At 42.9% G+C, this 11,978-nt stretch overlaps 1 long non-coding RNA gene across 1 annotated transcript; it reads left to right on the top strand.

Moving 5' to 3' along the window:
- The first annotated feature begins 2,621 nt into the window (after window positions 1–2,621).
- Window positions 2,622–10,269, top strand: LOC141278683 (uncharacterized). Its single transcript, XR_012331722.1, has 3 exons — window positions 2,622–2,649; window positions 3,990–4,076; window positions 10,179–10,269. It is a non-coding gene; the product is annotated as an uncharacterized lncRNA (long non-coding RNA).
- Window positions 10,270–11,978: the final 1,709 nt, after the last annotated feature.

The following is an 11,978-nucleotide window of genomic DNA, read 5'->3' as shown; positions in this document are numbered from 1 at the left end:
CTGAGGGCGTCAGGGAAGGCTTCCTGGAGGAGGTAACATTTGACTTGTGTCTGGAGGATGAGTGAGTGTTAACAAGGGGGAAGAGACAAAGGAGAAAGACACTGCGGGCACATGTAGCACATGCCCCAAAAGAGCAGCACATGCTCTATAAGACACACCCAATAATAATAAAACAACACCCCAAATAGTAGCAGCCAACATTTCCTGAATGCTTACTGTAAGGTAAAGCACTTTACATGTATTATCTCATTTAACCCTTCCAATAGTCCTTGGAGACAGGTGTTACTCACTTTCCCGTTCTCCAAATGAGGAAACTGAGTCATAGAGAGGTTGGGTAACTTGTCCAACTGTACACAGCCTGTTAGTATCTGCGCTTAGAACTGAACTTGGCTTTTCCAATCCCCAAATCCCAAAGCAAAGCTCTTGAAGCCCCTTCCATACTTCCTCTGAATCTTAATTTGGAGTGATGAGGCCAAGAACTTCACTAAGCATTCCTTAGTCATCTTTCTATATACTTGCGGTCTTCTCTTTAATGTGGAAATCTGGCCCAGTCTGAGACCCGGCAGCTTGGGTGTGTATCAGGCGTCCCTGGACTTCCTTTCTGCCCTCTCACTGCCCAGTATTCCAGCCATCTATCTTCACAAAGCACTGAACCAGAGCAAAGTTCTGGGAAAAACAAAATCGATATCTGATGTCACCCCCGGGTCTTTAATGAAATTGCAGCCATGCTTGAATTGTCGCGCCGCGCCCCCTTCCCACCCCTGGCTCCCCAAGCACTTAGCCAGCCCTATCGATTGCCAGCCTGCTGGAGATGGGAGCCTATGAGAAGGAGTCGCCGGAGTCTGTTAATTTGCCTTCCACTGTGGGTTGATTTTTCACTTGTTGGCTTTCCTATCTCATTCCCCTAGTTACTCTATTTAGAAATAAATAATATTGTCAAGCTGAAAACGGAAAATAAAAGTGTGTTGCTTTTGTTGTTCTAGAATTCACTCCCTTTCTTGGTCTGCTCCGTATCAGAGGCTGTGCTTCCCAGGCTCCAGGGCAGTTGATCCTGGCTGGGTTTGGTCAGTGGGAGGCACTGGTGGGAGCCCTGAGAGTGGAAAGAAGATAGAAGCCAGTTTATTTCTTACCCATCTCTGCCCCCAGTGCTCCCTGCAGTGGCTGCATCTTCTCCGTGACATCATCCTCCAGGATCCACCGTGGTCCTGTGGGGGGACATTGGCCCTGGGCTTCGGTAATACCACCTCCTCCCTTTATTTCTACAGTCTAGCAGTTGACTCACTGAAAGGATGACTGGACCCAGTTTCAACGTGTGTGTGTGAAGACTTCCCCATACCAACAAGCAATTCTCAGACACCAGCAGGGTGTCCAAGAATTGAACTCGATTCTGACACTTTACCCAGAGATGGAATCAGATTCCACAGGTACAGGGCTCAGGCCTACAAGACCACCCTCCACTTCAGACGCCAGTTGCAAGCCCAAGTTGTTACCTGTGCTTCTGAGTGACAGGCTGCAAACTGGAGGTTCTGGTGACTCCCACCTTGGTTTGGGTTAATTTACTGGAACGGCTCACTAAACTCAGGAAATCTGTTTACTCACTAGATTACCAATTTATTATAAAAGGACATTAAACGATATGAATCAACAGCCAGATGAAGGGACACAGGGTGAGGTCCTGAACAAATGAGCTTCTGTCCTGGCAGAGCTTGGGACCCCACATGGCAGTACATGGAAGCATTCTGGTTCTCCAAGTAAAAGCTCTCCAAAAAGGGCCAAAAAGCTGTCCTTTGGGGGTTTTATGGAGCCTTCATGACATAGTCATGATTGACGAGCTCATTGGTCAATGGCCACTGATTCAACCTCAAGCCCCTCTCCCCTCTCCAGAAATTAGGGGCTGAGGCTGAAAGTTCCAACCCTTGAATCACATGATTGGTTCTCCTGGCAACCAGCCCCTACCCTGCGGTGAGATCCAAAAGTCACCTTCCTTAACATAAACCCAATTGTGACAGCAGAAAATTCCAAGGGTTTTGGGAGCGAGGAACTGTGGATGAAGACCACATCTATCTGAGAAATATATTTTGGTCATCCAAATGACTGACCATAAATATATTTCTTATAAATCACAGTATCTCACTCATCATCGCCTGTTTGGCTTCTCAGTTCTTCCATCAACTGGGCAAACAATCCCTTGTATTAAATTTCTTCTGTTTTAAATACTTAGATTGGTTTCTATTTACCTGGCTAAAGCCTGAATGATACAGAAAGGGCAGCCACTTGCTAAGAAAAGACATCTCAGTCTATAACCTACTAGCAATTCAATCCAATATGATTTTGTTCAATTCAACCCAACTCAATTTAACTCATTTCAAATCAATAAATGTTCGTTGAGCACTTACTTTGAGAAAGGCATTGGACTTACTAGGTAATTGGGGTACAAAATAATGAAATTAAAAAACCTGTCCTCAAGGAGTTGACTGTCTAGCAGCATAAGAGCTAAGGTATTCTGCACAGTGAATTGTAATAAAGGGTATTATTACATGAGGCCTGGGGAGGGGCACTTCATTAGATTGGGGGTTAAGAGAAGTTTCCCAAGGAAGCTGCACTCAAACAGGAAAATGTGGAATAAAGACTGCCAGCCCCATAATACAAGTCAGTAGATGGGTGACTATGAAGTTTGAGAAATCTAATTTCTAGAAAATATAACATGACCATAAAAATCCAGCCTCTGAAATCCATTCAGCAGAAGAGTTAGCCCAGAAATAGACTCTTCAATAAGATAATTTTTTGGATAAACATAACGAAAAAGGAAAGAAAACATGGCTAAATACATGATATTGGGACAACTTTTTAACTATTTGAGGGAAAATAGATTTTACCTTATATTTTTTACCAAATTTACTGACTGAAGAGTTAAGCTCTCCCCTCACCCTCAGGAAACCTTAAAATCTAGAAGACTCTTTAAGTTAAAGTTTATTGGATGTTGGGATGGAGATGGACTTTCTAAGGCATGGAATGTATGATGAAAAGAAAAAAGAAGTTTTGAATAAATTAAATCCCCATGCAATATCAAAATTAAGCTGAAAGAAACCAGGATTAAAAGTTTGCAAAAAGAAATATGACAAGACAGAGGATTTGTATTCTTAATACATAGAGAGATTTTACAAACAAATATGGAGAATATGAGCTAATGACATAAATGTGCAACTTATACAAAATACAGGTATATGGGAAATTTTTAAACCACTAGTAATTAAAGATAGTAAATTAAAATAATAAGATTTTTTTCCCACTAACCACATTGGCAAACTGTGTTTTATTTTCTAAATAAAACTCAATACCGTTGAGTGTGGTATAAATAGGGATCTCTCATCACTGCTGGTAGAAGTGTGAGTTATTACATTTCTGGGAAATAATTTTGTGACATGTATCCAGGGCCTTAAAAATGTTTATGACTTCTGTTCACATCCATAATATCACTTTTGGGAATCTATCCAAAGTAAATAAGCAGAGATACAACCATCTTAGTATTACATATAATGAAAAATTGAAAATAACCTGTCTTAGGCAGCTTTGTTGTGTAACAAACAATCATAGCATCGCATATCATGCAACAAATACGATACAAAGTGATAAATGCCCTTTATAACAAAGCTAAGTGTAAAGCAAAGCAAGACACCAGACAAGAAAGAGACCACTCTGCCTGGAGGGAAGTCCTAAAGAGAAGATGATATTTAAATTGGGTCCTAAAGGATGAGTAGGAGTTTACCAGGTAGAGCAGAGAGGCGTCCAGGCAGAAAGAAGATATGTAAATGTACTGAGGCCTAAGGGTACATTTAAGGAACAGTAAAGAGTTTGTTGGGGGAGAGAGGCAAGATGAAAGGGGAGAAGTCAGCTGGGGTCAGAAGGTTTTGGTACCATCCAGATATTAGACCATGGACAGTGAGTTTGGGTTTGCAAGCAGAATTGCAGAAGGATTCGTTCTGTTTCAGGAAGTTCATGAATCATCGGGGAGGCAGAGGGACAGTTAGGAGGCTCTGGAGAGAGGCCAGCCAGGACTTGCCAAGGGTTGACCCAAGGTAAAGGTGGGGGAAGGATTAGAGAGGTTTGAAGGAGCAAGGCTGCCAAGGTGAGGATAAACAAAGGTGCAATACCTGGATTTGTGCTATTTTGAGACAAATGGGAACAAATCATTAGAATACAGTTGATACCTGCACTCAAGAATTCGAGGGGGACCAAGGAGGAAAGCAGTAAAAATAGGAATTTGGGAAGTTATTTCCTCCAGAAGAATATCTTCACACCTGGTGTCAGACTTATCTGATGAAAATAAAACCTCTGGTCCCCCCACAGAAAGAGTCCAGGAAGCGGGGTCCACTCCCAAGACCCTGTTGTGGGCAGGCAGATGTCCATGTCAGTTTCTAGTATCTACCTCTTTCTAGCCTTTTCTCTCTCAGCTTCGCCCCATAGTGAAAGTGGGAGAAATGAAAGTTCATCAACTACTGCCTTAGAATTTGTTAAGAGAGCACACTTGGTGGCCAAACTCAAGATACGGGTTTTCTGGTAATATCAACAGAAGCCTCTCCCCTAAATGGATGAATAACCTGGGATGCTGGAAATTGTGCTCACACACCCTACCCTACCCACCCTGCATACACTTTTGCCTTCCTTTAATGGGTGACCATCAAAACAATTCCATATATTACTGTGACATTCTTTATATAATAAGAAAAGAGGAGAGGGCTGGGTGTTGGCTTGTAGGGCTGCAAGCTGTGTCTGGTAATAAGGCCCTTGGTTTATAAGGTTAATTCTTCCATCAGCTGAAGAGGCTGCCCTTTCAGGCATGTCAGGGAGAGGAGAATTTATTCCCCAGGCACTGCTGTCACGCAGGGAATGCAAGTGAATAACTGCATTGCCAAAGTGCTCTAAGGGGACACTCCTCCGGCCAGCAGAGGAGTGAAAAGGAGAGCCTAGGGACTCGGAGACAGGGCAAAGGAAGGACCACCCAGCTTATGTGTTGTTTGGACATTTCCCGTTTGGGGGCACTGTCATGGTCCTCTGGGGAGGTCAGATATTCAGCACTTGTTAAACCTGGGAAAGTTTGGACATTTCCCGTTTGGGGGCACTGTCATGGTCCTCTGGGGAGGTCAGATATTCAGCACTTGTTAAACCTGGGAAAGAGAGCTGATTGCACATTTTGGAGTCAATTTCCAAACAGCACTGTCATTCTTACTGAGGGCTTTAAACAAGCCATAGCCTGGTGACAAAGGGGTTTGAAATGCCAAGAGAGTGAGCGTTGAGTAAAAGTTGGCAATTAACTTCCATGACCCCTATCATCAACTGGTTTCTCAGAATTAGGTGCTAAGCCCAGATGAAGTTTTGACCTTACATTATAGGTTCATGGTCTGTGGTGACAATGAACATTCTGGGCCGAAGCCCTGAGGCTGCAAGGAGAGTGGGAAATGTAGTTTCTAGCTGGGTGGCCATGTGCCCAGCTAATATTTGGCGGGGCAGTTCTATCACTAAAAGGAAGAAGGGGAGAAGAGGTATTAGTAGGCAGCAATTTTTGCCATACCATGTAAGGTTTATTTAATTGTTCAACAGAGTCTTAGCTCTGATTCTGAAATCGCACTCTGGTCTAGGGTTGTCCTGAAAGTCAGTCTGTTGGGATGGGAGGGATGGGAGTTCCTAATTCAGACCTTGTCTTTCTCTCCTTGACACCACCCATCCCTCTGCCATTCTTCTGACTCTCTCTATCCCCTGCACCAATGCTCCATCTGTGTTAGTTTCTTAGGCTCTTGTAGAAAAGTACCACAAACTTGATGGTTTAAACAACAGAAATTTATTCTCTCACAGTTCCAGAGTCCTAGTGGAGCACAATTCCTTGCTTCTTCTCACGTCTAGCCCAGCTCTTGGCCTTCCTTGGCTTGCAGACTCATCACTCCAAACTGTGCTTGCATCTTCACGTCATCTCCTCTGGGTTTCTTTGTTTCTTCTTGTATTACAAAGATGCCAGTCATTGGATTTAGGGCCCACCCCCAATCCAGGATGATTTCATCTCAAGATCCTTGACTAATTACACCCGCAGAGACCCTTTTTCCAAATAAGGTCACATTCTGAGGTTCCAGGTGGACATGAATTTGGGGGACACTATTCGATCCACTACAATGTCTTATTAGGACTCTGAATCATGGCCAGAAGCTTTCCAACCACCTTCTCCCCATGACCCTAAATTTCCTCTGCTCAAAGGCCCTTGCATGTAGGAAACCCAGCACCAGAGAAGAGCTCAGGGAGTTTCTTGAGGACCTCCCATATGGCAGGAGGACTCAGAAAAGACAGGGGAATGCTGTGTAGAGAAGAAAGCCCCTCAGCACTGAAGGTGGCAGAAGGGGGTGGAGGACAGAGGGTGTAGAAGCAAAAATGATGCCTTGCACACCTCCACTAGGAATGAGTACACCCCAAAGAGAGTACATTATAAAACACTTTGCATCCTGCCATAAAATCACAACAAGAGAAAACGACAAAACAAAAGAACAAGATCACCCTGTCTAGTTCTAGTACCCCAAATAAATGAAGCCTTGAGTATTTCCTGACAGTCACTGATTACCTAGTAAAATGCCTCTATCCCTGACTCGTGCGATGCTGATTTCTGCAGATGTGGAGATGATAATCATGTCTGAAAATGGCTTTTATTCCATCATGGAAAGTTGGTAACCTTGATAGTTTTGCAGGGTTTTTTTTTTTTTTCTTTTAAATATCTGTTGTGTTTTTATTTTCAGGCTTCGTCACAATTTTTTTGCAAATTGACGTCTTGCTTTTGTCTCTGAGTCTTCCTTTCGGGTGGGTTTTGTAGTTGTCAAGGGGGAAGAATGATGACACTGGGATGAGACTTTCCTTGCTGTCTCTCCAGGTCCTATTGATTTTGTCGCCTATCTCTTCATTCTGTCCCTCTCTCTTCACCACCCCTCCACCATCCTTTTCCAAATTTCACCTGGACTACTGCAACAATTCTAACTGGTCAGCCCAATTAGAATTTTTGCCTCTCTACAATCCATTTTCTACACAGAAACTAGAGTAATCTTTTTGAAATTCAGACCTGATGATGTCACTCTCTTGCCACTAAGCTGCCCTGTCTCCCTGTTGTTCTTGGAATGATGACAAATATGTGTGGAATCAAACGTGTGCCAAGCACTGTTCTCAAGTTTTACATACACCATATTAATTAATTTAATCCTTCCATTAATATTGTCATATTTCACATGAGAAAACAGAGAGATAAAGTAACACAGCTAATAAGTGATAGAATGGAGGGACTTCCCTGGCGGTCCAGTGAGTAATACTCCATGCACCCAATGCAGGAGGCCTGGGTTCGAGCCCTGGTTGGGGAACTAGATCCCACATGCATGCTGCAACTGAGTCCACATGCCACAACTAAGAAGTCCACATGCCACAACTAAAGATCCCTCATGCCACAACTGAGAGTGGGAGCAGCCAAGATAAATAAATAAATAGTAAAAAAAAAAAAAAAAGTGATGGAATGGAGACTTGAACCCAAGAAAATAGGCTCCAGAATCTGGACTCTTACTAGGCCACTGTTCTGGACAATGGTCTAGTGAATTTTGAAACCCTCCATGATGCTCTTGCCATCTCACTAGCCTCGTCACTCCCTGCCCTTCAGTGACACTGGCCTGCTTCCACTCCCTTGTACCCCTCCTGCTCTCACTCACCTCAGGGCCTTTGCACACACATTGCTCTGCTGAGCATCCTCTTCTTTTCTCTCTTAGAGGAAGCAACTCTTCCCAGACCATGTTTCAGGAAGGCCATCCAAGATCTCCCCCAGTAGATCCAATCCCCCTAGATGGGTTTTCAGGGCATTGTGAACTTCTCTGCACAGCACATACCCGCTTCTACCTCTTGTTGGTTTGGGTGATTACTAGATAATGCCCCTGCCTCCCTTCTTCCCACCTCCTCCAACCCATGGATGAACTCCATGAGGACAGAATTCTGCTCTCTGCTGTCCCTTCAGGGACCCAGCATGGGGTCTGGCTCACAATATTTGCGGAAGAAGGAGATGGATGAGGAAGATGTTGATGAATCAATGATACCTGATACCAGGTTGTACAAAAAGTCCTTATGATGCAGATTATAGAAAAGCTAACCAGAGACGGAGAGGACTAACCATGTGGTTTTGTTGAATAGTCATGGTACTAATTCTAGTTCTCAGTGTAAGCTGCAGTTGTTGGACTTGATACACAGCGCAGTGAGCTAATGGGCTGTCATGGTGAGAGCTTGGTCTTGGGACCAGAAAGACCTTGAAATGAAGCCCTTCCTCAGGGCTGATGTTCTGTGTATATATATATATATATATATATATATATATATATATATATTTCTGTACATTTCAGATGTCCTTTTTTCCTTTCAAATTTTAATGTTTTTGAAAGCACAATTGATCTTAAAACAGCGCTGTACATTCAACGAAGTGTGTTTTTTGTTGGTCCCTGTAAAGCAGTTATGAAATCAATGGTGAGTCCCATGTCAATGGCATTTTGGAATTGAGGTAATTCTATTTGTGGCCTTGGGTAAAGTCTTTGTTCTTCTGAGTCCTAAGATGCTTATCTGTAAGAGGGCAGGGCTGTAGTAAATATTGGAGATGTAGATCACGGCCTCAGCACCGTGGCTGGTAGCTTTAATTCATCAACAGGAAGTCTATTAGGAGTTTCATAAAATATGTGTCAGGTTAGTGATTTGCTAGAATAACCCATATCCTTGCATGATCAGTCATATATTTGGCTACTCAGAGACTTAAAAAGGAAACAAGAGAGAAGATTTTAGAAGCTCTTTCTTCTTTACACTTTAATTAACGCTGTACGAAAACTCTTTCTAGTATACTATTAGTATTCTACTTCTAGTAAGGCTTCACCGGCTCCAGCCGCGGAGAGAGAGGCGCTGTTTAACCAGTCACTAGGGTGTGCTCGTAAAGCTCAGTTTTTTCCTCTCCTCCACTTCCTAAAGATTCTACAAATATTCTCCAGAGGACCTTGTTTCTCCCTCACATTAAAAATTATCTGAAAGTTGACTCATCGATGAAGCACATATTTTTTTTTTTTGACTCAGAGCAATTACTTGTTCTATTTCTACAGCGAATGCTCTTCCTCGTTTATTGTTGGTGAGCATTAGTCAGTACAGCATATATTTTCTTAAAGGATTCTATTTGCTTCAAGCCAGTAACTGGAGTATAATCTCAGCAAGATCCTCTTAAATCTTCATTTACGTCACTGTTTGTCATTCACCAACTTGACCCAGGACACAATGATGTAAGTTAAGCCTTCAGATGATTCTGTGAAAAATTATGCCTTTAGGAGGGACCTCCCTTTACTCTTAAAAAGAGTCAGAGGACCAATAAATAGCTGTCTTGACCATATTTAACTTGGCAGATGAATATGTACTAAGAATAAACAGAAAACATATATTTGGATTAAAAACAGAAAAAAACAACTGCTGCGTGAGGGCAGAGAAGAGTGTGAAGTAGACTGAGCAGATTTTTCAAGTACAGAGACCCAAATCCCTCTTCTGCTGATTGGAAGAGTCAGCCATTGTGAAAGACTGTTCAAAGCACAACTTTTCCATTGACCAACTTTTGTGGATGTTGGCAAATCACTTTTCCCCTCTATTTATGCTGCCGTGGAGCACATTGCTTATCTTTCAGAGTTGATTTAATTTTTGGCAACGGCAAAGAACACTGAGAGCTAAGTTGAGTGAAGGAAGTTGATGATCAAGCAGGGTAATGAATGTGTGTGTGTGTAAGAGATTTTCCTAATTGACTATAAAGCAATGAAACTAGTCGTGGTGGGTTAAATGGTGCCCCTCCCAGAAAAAGTATGTATTTGAGGGAAATACATAATTCCTCTGGTAATTTGAGGAAACTGTGAATGTGATCTTATTTAGAAAAAAAATCTTTGCAGAGGTAATTAAGGTTCTCAAGATGAGAGCATCCTTGAATATTTGGGTAGGCTTTGAATCCTATGATAAGTGTCTTATGAGGTAGAGGCAGAGGGAGATAGGAGACAGCAAAGAGGAGGAGACATTGTGAAAACAGGGGCAGAGATTGGAGTGATGCAGCCACGTGCCAGGGACTGTCTGGGGCCCATAGAAGCTGGAGCTAACAAAGAATTCTCTCTTAGTTCCTTCAGATGCAGCACGGCCCTGTTGCCACCTTGGTTTCAGATTTCTGGTCCACAGAACTAAGAAAATAAATTAATTTTCTTGTAAGCCACCATGTTTGTGGTTATTTGTTGCAGCAGCTCTAGAAAATTCATACTCTGGTTTTACTTTGGGGGCTTGAAGACTTGGTTTTAAGACAATCCCCAAAGAGAAAGGAATTTCCGAGCTAATTTGAGCAGTGACAGTATCGTTGAAATGTGTCTCTTTCCCCCCCATTGTCTACTTAAAATAATTCCTCCCCATCTCTATCAATCAGGGCCTAACTAGGGAAAGAGAAATCACTTTGGGTATTTATAGAGAGGGAATTGAATGCAGGAATTTGTTATACCACCGAGAGAGAAGCCAAAAGGAGACAGGGCGGTAACCCCGAGATCTGCAGCAGCAGCAGGGAGCTATGATCGCCTGTAGGGAGGGGGTCAGGATTACCTAGAAGAAGCTGGAACCGTGGTGGGGTTATGTGGGAGGAGCTTGGGCTGCAGGAGACACGATGTGAGGTGGAGAGGGAGGGAAGAAATACCCCCGCTTCTCCCTTCCTCCCCCTCCCATCCCACTCAGCCCCTCTCATGGGCTGAGTGCAGTCAGCAGTTCACTGGCACAGAAGCCCAGAAACTGCCTTTAGGTGACAGAGCAGGGGAAGGCCAAGCCACAGACTGAAGACAAATCTGCTCAGAACCTAGAGCCTGTTATGAAGATACGCGTCAAGGAAAATGCTCTAGAGGATGGAATGGCATTCTACTTATTTCCTAGAAGATTTGGAGTCACTCCTCTCTCTTTTCTTTTTTTATTTTCCTCTCTGTGGCAGACAGGATAAGAGTCTCCCAAAGACGTGCACATCCTAATCTCTGGAACCTGTCAATATGTTACCTCTTTTGACAAATGATGTGATTAAGATGTGATCTAGGTGTGATTAAGCTGAGGATTTGGAGATGGGGAGATCATGCTGGATTACCTGGGCTGGCCCAATGTCATCACAAGGGACCTTACATGAGGAAGAAAGGAGGGTCAGAGTCTAAAAAGGAGATGTGATGATGGAAGCAGAGGTTGGAGTGATGTGCTTTGAAGATGGAGGCAGAGGCCACCAGCTGCAGGATGCAGGCAGCCTCTAGAAGCTGGAGGAGGCAAGGGAAAGGATTCTCCTCGAGGTCCTCCAGAAAGGAATGGAGCCCAGCCAACACCTCATCTTAGCCCGTGAGACTGACTATAGGCTTCTGAACTCCAGAACTGTAAGATACTAAATTTATGCTCTCTTAAGCCACTGAGTTATGGTCATTTCTTACTGAAGCAAAGAAAAATTAAGCTTTTTAACCTTCTACTTCAAATAGCAAGATGAAAACATACAACGTTATTATCTCTCCAGCTGTCACACCTTACTTTTTCCACTCACTTCTCAATGTACCTCTTCACCAGGAAAGTTCAGTGTAAAGTCAAAAGGCCAAGAGAATAATTGCAGTGATTTCATGCAATCCAAAGGATTACAAACCATAGTTTTTCTAGAAAATGATGTTACAATTATTTTGTGTCAAAGTTGGATTTACATCTATAGGGTGGTATTTAATTCAATACCTGTACTCAACAGGTAATTACGTTGCATTCTGACAAATGCCCTTTTTCAACACTTGGGCATAACCCCTTTACTTTGGTTGTTGGTTAGCATTGCTTGGTGATATTTATTAAAGCTATAAAATGTCTTCTGCTATCACTTTAGTGTCTTCATTCAATTAAGCAGGCTTGATCCAGATAAATTAAGTGGGAAAGGATAT

The sequence above is a fragment of the Tursiops truncatus genome, chromosome 5 (assembly GCF_011762595.2).
Source record: "Tursiops truncatus isolate mTurTru1 chromosome 5, mTurTru1.mat.Y, whole genome shotgun sequence".
NCBI lineage: Eukaryota > Metazoa > Chordata > Mammalia > Artiodactyla > Delphinidae > Tursiops > Tursiops truncatus.
This window is presented reverse-complemented; position numbering and strand designations above follow the sequence as displayed.